The sequence below is a fragment of the Rattus norvegicus genome, chromosome 10 (assembly GCF_036323735.1).
Source record: "Rattus norvegicus strain BN/NHsdMcwi chromosome 10, GRCr8, whole genome shotgun sequence".
Taxonomy (NCBI): Eukaryota; Metazoa; Chordata; class Mammalia; order Rodentia; family Muridae; genus Rattus; species Rattus norvegicus.
Genome location: NC_086028.1, coordinates 20,507,996 through 20,520,447, shown reverse-complemented (window position 1 = coordinate 20,520,447; position 12,452 = coordinate 20,507,996). Strand labels below are relative to the sequence as shown.

At 48.2% G+C, this 12,452-nt stretch overlaps 1 protein-coding gene across 1 annotated transcript in view; it reads right to left on the bottom strand.

Annotated features, from left to right (window-relative positions):
- Slit3 (slit guidance ligand 3) overlaps window positions 1-12,452 on the bottom strand; it is a 584,776-nt gene that overhangs the window by 140,257 nt on the left and 432,067 nt on the right.

The following is a 12,452-nucleotide window of genomic DNA, read 5'->3' as shown; positions in this document are numbered from 1 at the left end:
CCTGACCTCGGATGGAGTTCCCACAGGGCAGCGTTAGAACCCGCTAGTCCCTTTGCTGGAGAAAGACACGGAGAAAGATGTGAGCTGTACAAATGGATCTACCAAAATGAAGCTGCTGAAGAACTGAAGTCAGGATTGAAGAAAGCACTGCCTCAGTTTACCCGATAAGAAGGCCCATTCTGAAGGGAAGAGGAATGTGGTAGTGAGGGAAAGCTCTTTGTAGAGGCTTCTGCAGTCCACGTCGGTGACTACACATTGGAGGGGTGGCAATGCCTGGGAAGGCCAGGCCTGGTTCTCTGTCTCTGTCCCCACCCCTGCTTTCTTTGTATTCCAAAGAGCAAGAACTGGATCTGGCCTTCCAGGCTGCACTTCATGCTGCCCACTTGCTCCTGGGCCTCTCTTTTCTCTGATTTCTTTTCCCTGAGACATACCCCATGCCACTCTCTTCTCATTAACTCTGTTTCTCTTATTCTCCTCTAGGCCACCATTGGTCTTCAATGGCTAAAGGAGGGAGGCCATTGCTACTCAAAAAGTCTGTGCTGTGGGCTCGTGGTAAATCCTTAAAGCTCTTTCTCTGCAAGCTATAGATTCAGGACATGTCGTATATGCTCAGTAAATACAGATCATCAATTTACTGACCATGTTGGAGAGAATCTATCCTGGAGTCCTATCCTGGAGTGTTCTATTCCTCATTTCAACCTTCCAAAGAGAAAAGGTGCTACAACCAGAGACTGTCACCCCATGCTCCAACATGATTACTTCTCCAGCTACAGATTACTTCTCCAGCCCTTGTGACCCTAGTCCTAAGTAGGGTTCCAGTGACCACATCTGCCACACAAATACTTTCCTCAAATGCCCTTGGTCTCTCCATTACTTACTTGGCCAACAGCAGGAAGGCTGGGGTGGGGACACACAGAGGGAAAGAGACTAGTTCTCGTCCCCCCAACCCTCTGACATTCACCATATGCATTGTGTGTCTTATACTATGTTAGGCATTCAGTAGGGATGCACACAGCCACTTAGCACCACGTGTGTGTGTGTGTGTGTGTGTGTGTGTGTGTGTGTGTGTGTGTGTGGTCTGTCCACCCACCCACCCACCCAGGAAGCCATTGGGGTTCAATCATGCAACAATAAATAGAAATTCACCACCCCCATTACACTGGGTTGCCCCCTCTCTTCTATACCAGGAAAGGAAGCCTCCAGGAGAGAAGCAAAGCTGGCACCTTTCCAGTCACCTCAGAGTTTCAGGCTCTAGACTCAGGGGAAGCATCATGTGCAAGGCAGTGCATACAAAGCATAAAGCCAGGAAGGAAGTAGGTGAGCGCTGGGTTCAGATCCCACCTACAAAGCTTAGCAGCTACAGCAGAATAGAAAAGCCACCTTGCCTGCCTGCGGCTAGGTTTGCAGAATGACTACCAACCAGAACTCTGAGCAACCCCTTCGCTATTCAAAGGCAAAGTACAAGAAGGCTCGACAGGCCTAGCCAGCTACCATCAGATGGCGTTCACAGTCGCCCTCACCACTTGGCTGCACACACGGGGCAGCCACACTCAGGCTTCAGTTGGAAGAGTATGCAGCAGTAGCCCAGCCGCAATGACTTATTAACGTATTACTACACTGATATTTAAATGCGAGCTGTAATGAGAGCTATAAAACATTTACGATAATAGCAATTATTCCAGAGCTCAAATGACTAAACACAGTATTCACACTTTCATGATTTGCTGCTTGAGTCTGGCTGGCTCAGGGATGTCAGAAGGTTGCTAACCTTGTAGACACTCTGATTGCGCTGGAAGCCGCGGTTGCTGTTTTGCTAAGAAACACAGATTCCTTTTGATTTCTGGTCTTGGCAGCTTTGGCCCAGGGAGGGAGCACCGCACTCTGTCTGGCTCTTAGGTCCTGCCTAAGAAGCTGGCATTCAATGGGAGAGTTGGCATGAGGTCCCCAGTGCAGAGGGGCAGAGCTGGTGAACAGGGCCCCCAAAGGCAGAGCCCTCGTTAAGAGTCTGGCTCTGCTGTTTATAGCCTACGTCACTGTGGATAACTTTCAGAATCTCATTACTTTTCTCCTTTGCAACACAGGAGTAATAACTAATGCTCTCACGGAGCACGAGCCTCTTATATGGAGGTAGTCTCTAGGTTGTGGCTCTCTATCTTCCATTCCTCTCATCAGGGGGTGGAAAGGGGACTTGGTAAAGTGTGGGCCTTGCACTCACGAGAAGCTGAGAATACGCCTAGAACTCATACCAATTCCTCTTCCTACCCAGTAAAACGAGAGGCGGTGTCAAGACTTAAATCCAAGCAAGTCTGGTCTCGGGAATGAGATGGGTGTAGACTTCCAGTTGCTGCCGTAACAGATGACCATGACTTTGGTGGCTTGAATTTACTCTCCTACAGTTTGGAGGTCTTAAATCTAAAGTGGGTCCAGGAGAGCACACTTCTTGGGAGTCTTTGGGGGTAGGGGTTTGTTTTCTCGATATTGTAACTTGAAGGGGAGTCTACATTCCTTGGCCCATGCTCCGTTCTTAGGATCTCACTGTGATTGTCTCCTCCCCCTTTTAAGGAACCCAGTGATTGCATTTACAACGTCTCTCTACCCACAAGATCTTTAATTTGGTCTCATTTTTCAAGGGCCCCTAGTGTGAGACCCACAGATTTGTGAGATGAGGACGCTGGTATCTATGGGACTCGGTTATTTAGCCAACCACGAATACCAGGAAATAAAGTAAACAAAGCACTTAGTACGGGAGAGGGGCAGAGCTGGTGTTTGGTGATTGTTGCAACTGTGAGGTCAGGGAATGAGGAGCCCCACTTTGGAGATGAGCAGTCAGAGGCTAAGGAAGGCTGAGGGTCCCGTGTGGACAGCACACTGCTGTTGGTGAATTCTGGACTGTCTGTTCTTCCTTCCCATCTCGGTTCCCTGACTCACCCATTGCCCTCTCCAGTCCTTATCTGTCCTCACATCTACTCTGGACCCAAAGCCAGGAGATCTGCGCCACCCTCCTGTCACCTCATGTCTTATAAGTCTTAGCAGCAGAAAACAAAAGGCTCTCTCTCTCCCTGTAACCCTGTTCTACTTCCCCGCAGTTGGTTGACCTGTTCTGTGCTACAACGACCTTGTCAACCTCATGCGTTTACCTCCATTCCCCCCTGAGAGGCCACGCTGGGACTACCTTCAGCCCCTTTAGTCTGCTCTTTGAAGCTATGTGGAGAATACAATCTCCCAAATTATCCAGGTAAGATGGGAGGTTTTTCTCCAAGTAAGTACTACTAATTCAGCATTTTGCTTTCAAACCCGGGGCTAAATTTATTCTGTTAATTTCTTTTTTTATGTGGATGGGTGGTTTGTCTGCGAGCTTGGTGTCTGTGGAGAGTAGAAGAAGGCACTAGACCCCCCTGGAGGTGGAGTTAGACATGGTTGTAAGTTACCATATGGGTAGGGATAGAACCCGGGCCCGTGGGAAGAGGAGCCAGAATTCTTATCCACCAGCCCATCCTTTCCCAGATAGGATTCTGCTCATTTCAGGGTGACCTGACCTCCTCCATTTTCAACCACCCCAAAGGACAGTTGGTTCTGAAATGACACACCAACCTGAAGCCTATTGGAAACACCTCTCTTCCTTACAGGGCTGAGGTGACAGTCCGCCCCCTCCCATGTCTCTCTTATAAATGTTGTCTTCAGAGCTGAGGCCTGAACACCAGCCCACTGGTCCTTAGGCTCTGTCATATTTGGAGCACAGCCATCTAATTAAAAGTGACCAATGCCACACTTGCCTATGGACCTTGTGATTGTGAGCATTCCCAGGGGCAGCTGCCCTCCCAGCCTCTACATGGCAGATCACTACTGTCCGTAACTCTAGTTCTAGGGAACCTGACACTCTCTTCTGGCTGCTATAGGTGCCAGGGATACACATATACATACATACATACATACATACATACATACATACATGTTTGTGTGTATATGTGTGTTTACATATATATAATAAAATTAATTAATTTTTCAGGCCACAAAGGATCAGCAAGTTCACTATCTCTACCCTATGGCCCATATAAAGCAGGGTGCCCTGTGGTTTCTAAGTCAGATGCTGGGATACTGTGGCAAGACAGGGGCTCACCGATAACAATGAACGCAGAAGGGGATAGTGCGCATGACAGTCAGCTCCAGATTCTAGAAAACGGGCCAAATCCCATCCCATGAGCTTGCTTTTGTCAACAAAGTTTCATCTGTTTATTTTTGTGCTGTCTGTGACTGCTGCTTTTGGGCGAAGCCTAAAATATTTACCATCAGGCTCTGCCATTCTGATCCTGTGTCTGCCAGGGACTAAGTCCTGATGAATCAGAGCTATTCAGGAAAACTAGGGGATTAGGTCAAAGGCATCAGAACTTAGAAACAAAAAGAAGCTCAAATATTTTCAGGAACCCAATGGTGATCCAAACGGAGCCAACAGATCCAAAGGCAGAGAGTTAAACTCCTAGCCAGCACACCGTGCTCCCTGCCTGGACTGACCCTAGAGTTTCTACACTTGTGTGGGGACCAGGGCCAACACAAGGCATTTCCACACCAGGCTGGAAAGGGAATGGAAGTGGGTGCAGCGCCAGACCAGCAACATCACCTAGGAATGTTAGCCATGCTTCTCAGTCCACTCAGACCTGCTGAGTAGAAATCTTGGTGTGGACCTCTTTGCCGTCCATTAATGAACCCTCCCGAGGCTCCTTATGCAAGCCCACTTCTCTTTGTTCTCCTGGAGCTCAAACGCAGGGTTTGAGGCATAGGAGGCAACACAACACCACTGATTTACTTCCCCAGGCTGCCCTTGAATTTGCGATGCTCCTGCCTCAGTCTCCAAGTAGCTGCCATTATGGGTATGTGCTGCCAAGCTCAGCTCACCTCACAATCGACACTCACTGAACCAGGAGGGGAGCTAAGAACAGACTCTCCTGCCTGTAAGTGTGCAGGTCAGTAAACAGAATGACGGAAGACCTCTTTTATGGCAGGAATGGTGTTTTCCCAATGAGGGAAATAACAGGGGGGTAATAACCACCACTGGAGAGATCTGGTATGGCTTCTGCCTCCCCAGCTCTTTATTGGCCTCTGCTGGGTGCCAATGTGTAGTTCTCTCTTGCGTCGTTCAAGATAGCCATCTTTGATGTAGGGAGCTCTGACCAGCTACATCCACTCTGCCCTGGCAACCTTAATAAGGCTGACATTTCCCTCTGTCTCCTCCCATTAGGCCATCGCTTTATCACTCTGAGCTTCCTTGGCTCTGGGTGTAATCTGCATGTTGTGTGTCCATAACACCATGTAATTGGCTCTAATGCAACAATATTATCTGTGTGCGTGTATCACATAATTGCAAAAGCTGGTGTCTGTGGTGACTGCAACTACAGCCTCCCACTGGGCCAACTTTCTCAGGTTCTGAGACCCCCCTCTGAAATGCAACTCCCCCTCCCCCCCAAGACAGCCAGACTCCTAGGGTCTGATGAACTCGCTTGTTAGATGGGCCCCTTCACTCCCTGACTCCAAGCACGCTTCCTTCTCCCCTAAGCCCAGATAAGTGAGGTGGCTCCTTCAATGGTCACCTTGGTGAAAATCAGCAGCAGTCATTTTTATTTAAAGTGAGCCTGGACACGACCGAAGTCTCATGCCTGAAAGCCAGAACTAGCTCCCACAGAGCTTCTGTTGAATTCATAGGATGCAGGACCATTTTCTGACAAGCCGCCGAGTGTCAACACTGGAGCTGGACCCTGTGGGAAACATCGAAACTACTGGCGAGGGGCCTGGCGAGCACAGCAGGGGTTCTGGCAGCCTGCAAACTTCAAGGGGAGGGGCTGGGAGTCCCTGGCTTCCCCTGCCTCTTGCTTGGCTCAGGGAAGGCCAGGGGGAATGAGACTCAAGTCTTCAGGGCTGTTTCTAAATGGCTGGTTCTCTTCTCTGGCTCGGATGCTACAGCAAAACTGACTGGTTTGAAACCATCGCACGCCAGGAATCAGAACTTGGGGCAGGTGACCAACTCCTTACACTCTTCAAGGTCCTAGGAGTGGAGTCTTGAAGTGAGTGTTTACTCACTCAGCTCTTATCAAGTGTGCAAGTCTCTGCAGACTTGGTCCTCGGGGAGCGCACCCTGATGCCCACTGGGCCCATTGAACTCTCACTAAGCCTGTACTGGACTATGGCTACCCAAGGTACCCCTCAATGGTGAGCCTTTGTGGATGAAGCTCTTTCTACCATCTCTCTTATAGTTGGGTGGGATCCGCCTTCTCTCCTAGCTCTGTTCCGTCCTAATTTGTCTTGATGCTCTTAGTCAATTCTAGAAGTCAGGAAGGAGGAAGAGATGGTGGTTAACCCTTTGAGGAAAATCTTCACTTGCCAGTGAAGGTGACCATAATGACAGATAGCAGTAACGGTACTGACACTCTGCCTATAATGGCCTGGGCACTGCGTGCACGCTATCTCGTTTCTTTCCCCTAATGTCCAGAAATCCAAGCCTTATGCCCACTTGTTACCCCATGCGAACTGTGCCCAGTAACACACTGTCATTCTGTGGGGCTATCTTCACAGCCAGGTGTGTTTTCGGGGTCTGTAGCTGTATTACATGGTGGAGGTGGGTCATACTGCTTTGTGCCTGCCGGACTCTCTTTACTTTGGTGGACATATGAGGGAAAAGGCTCACTGCTGAGGCTGCCCAGAGGCAACAGCCCTGCTCTTGTTCTACGAAGAGGAGGAGTTTAGCTAGCTACGGAGGCTACGTGCAAGAGAAGACAGTCGTGGCCCCTATGCCTTTTAAAGAAAAGGCTCAGTCAGTAGGTGGAAGTGTTACCAAAAATCATCATGGCCCTTGGTGTCCTATAGGCTGAATGAGTGTTTACAAATACACCACAGAACCAAAAGCTCCTTAACCTAAGCCGATCTTTCTCCTACTGGACCGAGAAATAGGTCTCTGAGGTCAGACTAGCCGGAGAAGGATGAGAGCAGCTACCAAACCTGCCCTACCTGCTCTCAGCTTCCCTGGGTGCTGCGTAATACCGAGTTCCCCGATCTCCCTGTGGACCGTTTAAATTAAAGCTCATAACCATTGTGTGGGCATATAATGAAAGCAACTGATGCTGCACTGATTGGACCATTGCTCTCAACTGTTAGAAAACATAATGATCTCACAAGGGGCCTTATTCACTGACGTATAGCAGCCGGGCTCTCATCTGACACCTCAAATTAGCAGCCAAAGCATTAACAGCTGGGGTTTTTGTCTCAATATTTGTACCCGACTCTAAAGTGATTTGGCACCGGGTGAGTGTTATTTTTAAACACACAGCGCTCACCGCCAAGTAACATTTTAAATGGTCTCCAGGTGTCATGTAAAACCTACAGAAATAAATAAAAACAATCGGCTGCCAATTTGGGTCTTTGATGAGGAGGATTCCTTAACAAAAGGGCCAGTCTCCGGCTCTTCTCTCATTACGGATCCAGATTACAACAGACAGAAATTCATCTCCATCCACTCAGCAGAGCCTCCGCATTGAGAGAGGAGAAGGGGAGACGCTTTGAAAAGTGTAGAGAGGGAAGAGCAGAGGAGAGAGACAAGCCCTCACACGCTACCATTTGCCCAGCCTGGCACCTGCCTATGTGAGTGTTTAGCATGCCCTGGTGTCTTTGGCAAGGGCAGGCTGAAGAACTCATTCATGGATACCTGCCGCGGTTCAGAATGGCTGGACTGCTTTATGACCTGGTTAACCGAAAACGATATGCCCCAGGATGTTCTGTGACCGAGAGAGCAGTGGTCTTCCTATTCCCTTTTGTTGTCTATGGGATGAAATCTGGATGCAAAACTGCCCCATGTAGGAGTCAGGCAATTGCCACTATGCCAAGGTTATCTGTAGTAGGCCCTGAACGGAAGAGTGACCTCTGTAGCTGGGCAGGTGAGTTTGGAATCAAGGAGAGAAGAAATACATACATTTTCAAAATCTCAGCTGTACTTGGTGTCTCTAACGGGATGACACACTATCTTGATAAAGACAACAAGACTATATCTGCTTTTTGTTTGCTATTTTTTTAAAAGATTTATTTACTTTTATTTAATGTGTATCAGTATTTTGCCTGCAATGTATATCTGTTCATTGTGTGTGCCCCTGGTGTCCACAGAGGACAGGAGACCTCCTCGAAGCAGAGTTACAGATGCCACCTTTATGTGGTGGCTGGGAACTGAACTCGGGTCCTCTGGAAGAACAGCCAGAGCTCTTAGCCACTGAGCCATCTCTCCGGCCCTACAAAGACTGTTTGGTGCTTCACTATACAAGCAGGGCCAGGTTGCATGTTTGACACATGGGAAACATTTACCAAACGGGTGGTTTGTTTAAAGATAAGAAGGGTGGTGTTGGGGGCATCTTTTGAAACAAATAAATGTCCGAATGGAACAGCCTTCTGTGCTAATCTGGGGGACAACTCAATTATCCACACGAGTGGGCTGCACAGGGACTGCAGCGAATGCAGCCTTCCTAAGTGGATTGTCACTTTGAATTTCCAGAACCTGTGCTAAGCTGGGGGCACAGTGTTTCCAGGGCTTCCTTTTATTCTTTAAAGAGAAATGTGAATCCTGCACGATTTTCATAGGAAATCTTTTGCATTTTTAAGATTGGCACCACTCACCTTTAGAAACACAATCCATAGATGAGCCAAATACTTGGGAAGATGTGGTTTACGGGGGCCAGGTTTTATGCTCTGACTTAAACAATGAACAATTTGAAATAGGACACACACACACACACACATTTACACACTCACACATACACAATACATTCACACACACTCACATACATTCACACACACTCCTCCACACATACACACATGTGCACGCACAGATTTAGAATATGGCACACCCGAGCTGTGGTTAAAATTTTCTTCTGCCTGTCATCCCCTGAAGGGAAGCTGTCCTCTGAGAAACAGTCCCTGGAGACCTACTTCTCAGATTCCCTGTCTTTAAACAACCCGGCCTGATTCGATGTGTCTTCTACTCCATGATTACTCCTTGGTGACAAACATCCCGAGTTTCTGTTCTTGGGGGAAGACTGCTCCTCCCAGAAGGGGCATCCCTGCCTGTCTAAGAATTCCGCTCATCAGTTCTATGGCTGCACACAGAGTCACTGCCTGCATACAGTCTGCATTGGAGCCACTTCAGAGAAACAACACAGTGGGCTTGTCGCTTTGTTCTCAGGCTGAGACCCACAGAGATCTCTGATATTCGCAGTGGAGAGGTACTCTGTTGGAGGGCTGGGTTCAGCTCGCACCTTGGCTTCTCTGGGCTCACTAACACAAGTGGAGGGGGCTCCAGGATTTACTAATGGAGCCTCTGATCACCAATGGTAGCTGAAGGATGATGACCTGGGATTCCCCTCCCAGGCTACCGTCTGACTAGACAGAGACACTGGGGTGGTCATTTCCTAAGCAGTGGCCATATGCTTGGAAGGGTCTAAGAAGGCAGGGTGTTGTCCTCATGCAGAATGCAAAATGTTCCCTCCGGCAAGCCCAGGGATCAAGGGATGATGCCACAGACAGGACACGGAGTCTGGCTTCACTAATTTTTGTTTCCTGTCTGGTAATACAGAGAAGCAGACGGCCATAAAAAAGCATTGGATAAGGAGCCAAAAGAACTGTTTTCTGGCCTGGTGCTGCCACGAAATTTTCCTATAGCTACAAACACTTCGCTTAACCTTTCCAGGGAGAAGTTTTTTTTTTTTTCCTTTTAAAATGAAGAGAGCCCCCCACCCTCCAGGGTCTTTCCAGTTCTTAATTTTACTAATTCCAGAAGAGTGGGTGCTGACTGTAAAATGCCATTGCTGGACTGTGAATAGCTCTCAAAACAGAACTGTAAGTATTTTGGATTCCCAGCTGTGCATACGGGCAGGACATCTGGCCAGACTCTACAAGTCACTTTCAGTCCCCAGAACTCGGCATGTGACAACAGTTACAGACACGGCTCCCTTTCTCTCTCTCTTTATGCAGTTACCTGTTTCTGCTTCTGCGTGGCCAATAGGCTTCTTTCCCTAACCGGATGCCGTGTTCCCCACTCATGGTTGGAGACAGATGGGACCAGACAAGGAAGTGAGTTTGCCACTCAGTTGAGTGCCCAGCATACAGTCTCACAAGACTGAGAGAAGGGAACACTGGCCACCGGGGCTAACTCTCACGGAGGTCTGACTTCAGTGGGCTGCGACTGTAATAATTACAGCCCAGGAGTCTTGAAAAACAGGTCTTTTGTGGGTGTAAGATCTAGATGTTTAAACTGAGATAGAGGAAGGCTGGGATGGAGAGGTCGATATAGCAATGGATTCACTATTAGAAAATGTTGTTTGTGAGGCATCAAAGGAAAGGGAGAGTTGGGCCTGGAAGGAACTCTGGAACCGTGCACAGGGCACGCCCAGTTCAGACAGCACACAGATGTCCAGTTAGGCCTCAACAGGCCTTGCCCCATTAGATGCTAAATGTGGGTATTTACATTTGCAGCAGTGGAAGTGAGGCGGGATGAAATAACCCATCCTCAGGTGCATGTGCTCAGGAGTCAACGCCTGACTTGTAGCTACCGTGTACGCCCCACGGATGCGGTAGCATCTCCCTCACAGTCGTTGAGGGCCTAGTGGATGGGGCTGCTGGACATGCTTATGGCCACGCGTGGGCCAAGTGTTCCCGTGCCTTCAGACAGTCAACGAAGGCTGAAAAGAAATGATTTTACATAAAAAATCACTCGAGTTCTAAATGTCGGTGATGGGCTTCTCATTTTTTCTGTTTGAGACAGGGTTTTCCTGGGCAGCTCAAGTTGGCTGGCACTCACCAAGGGGCCCAGGATGGACCCCAACTCTTGATCTTGCTTCGCCTTTCTGAGTTCTGGTGTACACGGGTACACCAAACAAAACAAAACAAAACAAACAAACAACAACAAAACCACAAAACGGCATCAATAGGAAGATTTGCTTCAAAACCCCTTGGTTCGTAAAGAACAATTCAGCTAGCTCAGCACCTCCCCTTTGTCTAGGAATCTTCACCGGTGCATTTTCAAATAGCCAGTTTTCCCCTGAGAGGGAGGTGAAATCACCAGGTACCTCAGATGGAAGGTCCTTTAAAGACTCAAAAAAAGGTTGGTTATTTAAATGTAAAAATTATTTTAGACCTCCAAGTTCTCTTTTACTTTTTCCTGAAGCCAGCGTTCTTAAAACCTAGTTATTTTAAACATGGGCCCGTCATCAAACGTAGAGACTGAGGGACTCTGGGAAGACGGATGTGTTACGTGGCACCAGAGTGCTTAGCGAGAAGCCGGTGCCTGTCCTAATATGCTGAAGGCTGAACAGAACTCGCAAAATGCAATTTAATCCCGATAGTCTGGGGCACGTCGCAATTTGCAGCATAGTGTCAAAAAAAAAATCATGTTCGGGGATATTTTAAGAGTTTCATTAAGCAATGACAGTTCTAAATTCAAAACCATGCCACGAGTAAACACTGACTCCACGACTGTTAAAACAAACGCGCAGCCCCCCAGAGAAAGCCAGGTGACACATTTCGTAAATAAATGAAAATGAATCTCATCTATTAGAATGTGCTGATTTTCACTGTCGCTCTGATTTTGTTCAGTGTTAAAAGTAAGAGAGGACCAGGGTTGGGGGAAATTACCATTTGGCTGGAGAACTGTCAAATCACAGGCAATGTGAGAAAGGGCTGCTTCTGTCAAACACCTCGTGCGACCTTTACCACACTAGGACAGCCACACCTTAATTTTGTTCTGGGCCAGAGAGCAACAGCATTCTGTAGAGGAACTGTGGCGTGGTGGGCCTCTGTTTAGTTTACTAACTTCACCCTGATTGGGTGCCTTGTACTTTAGCTGACTACCTACTATGCACAGCAGTGAAGCAGTACCGAGTGTCCCCCAACTTCAGTTTTCACCGGTCTCCACCCGCCTTTGTTAGGCACGTGCTAGTGACATCTCCTTTAACCTACACAATAGCTCTAAAGGACATGTACGGAGGTTCGCACCGTCCACTGAGGACTGAACCTCTTTTATCTAGTTTGGTTGACATTGGACTGGCTTCCAGCTTGTTGAGAACGCCTCCCACCCCCATGCTCAACCGTGGGGCAGTTCTGTAGACCCGAACGTGGTGGTGATTGAAGTGGGTTTAAATGTAGGTCTGACAACCCTATCAACCAGCTTTTCAAAGAGACAAACTGTGGTTCGCACACCATTCTACACAATGAGAATGGCCACTGGCTACGCTGGTGAGATTACTTCTCCCTATAGCTTGGGCATTAGAGTGTGTCATTAATATAAGTTTTTAGTTATGTTGTTATAGTAGAGTGCCTAAGTGCAAGGGGTTAGGTGATCTGCAGTAACGAAGCTGAAGACTAGACTAAGGATTCCCTTGACCTGGCCAGTGTCACTTTGGAGAACTTAATTCTCATTCTCTGATCCTCAG